The sequence below is a fragment of the Corvus brachyrhynchos genome, unplaced genomic scaffold (assembly GCF_000691975.1).
Source record: "Corvus brachyrhynchos isolate BGI_N302 unplaced genomic scaffold, ASM69197v1 scaffold716, whole genome shotgun sequence".
Classification (NCBI taxonomy): domain Eukaryota; kingdom Metazoa; phylum Chordata; class Aves; order Passeriformes; family Corvidae; genus Corvus; species Corvus brachyrhynchos.
Genome location: NW_008238433.1, coordinates 4,374 through 5,376, shown reverse-complemented (window position 1 = coordinate 5,376; position 1,003 = coordinate 4,374). Strand labels below are relative to the sequence as shown.

At 56.2% G+C, this 1,003-nt stretch overlaps 1 protein-coding gene across 1 annotated transcript in view; it reads right to left on the bottom strand.

Annotated features, from left to right (window-relative positions):
- LOC108447190 (serine/threonine-protein kinase PAK 3-like) overlaps nt 1-1,003 on the bottom strand; it is an 8,807-nt gene that overhangs the window by 3,437 nt on the left and 4,367 nt on the right. The window lies entirely within an intron of this gene.

Here is a 1,003-nt window from a genome sequence, read left to right as displayed (position 1 = left end):
AGCTTGAAATTCTGCCACCAGCGTGCAGGCTTGGAGCGGCAAGGAATGCAGGATACACAGACAGGCTCCAGGCAAAGCTGGCAAGAGGAAACAAGTGCGACACAGCGAGCGAGCCAGTGAGGCAGCGAGCACGAGCGCCGGAGCACAACGGCAGTACGTAAGAGTGCGAGAACGGAGCCTAGGAAGTGCGGGGACACTGGCAGGCAGTTGGCTTCACATGCTCTTTCTTCTCCGTGTCGTGACAGCAACAGCAAAGCAAGGCCGTGAGCAAGAAATCTCTGCTGTTCTTAACCACCAGTTGACAAGGGCCATCCTGCGCGGGCCAGGGGAAGCACAAGCGGCATCCCTCACCTCCCGACAGACGGCGCCTATCTGTCCTTCCTCGAGGTACACTGCCCCGAGTACATCAGACAACGTGCCGCCGTCCATGAACTCCATCGCCAGCCAGAGCTCCCCATCGACCAGGTAGCTGAAAGAAGAAAAGCCCGGCATGGAGAGAGAGGAACTGGGCACAGCCCAGTCACCCGAGCGGCTGACCAGCTTTTTGGAACTGCTCTCCAAGCTGCATTTGCCAGAAGAGGTTATTGCAGACCAAGTGCAACCTCCTCCCACGCACTGGAGCAGAGAAATCCTAAACAGCTCCATTTTCTGCCTGTGACCAAAGGGGTTTGTCACTTTGGGCTTGCAGTATCCTAAAGGAACACTGACATGAGAATAGCCCCACCTGTCTAAGTAGGTAACAATATTGGGGTTCCTACTGTCCCTCATGACCACGATTTCATTGACAGCCAGCTCCGCGGACATCTCCTCTTGAAGCGCCATTTTCTTGATGGCCACCTAAAAGGACGTTGAGAGGCCGTTGACTTGAGAAGCCGCTCGTCGCACGAGATCCCCAGGAACACACAGCGAGTGCTTGTGCAATGACGCAGCCCAGCTGTGCCAAAGGGCCTTGTTACTAGGCAGCAGAGCTTAGGAGACGGACCAAAGGCCGGCCCCAATTCCC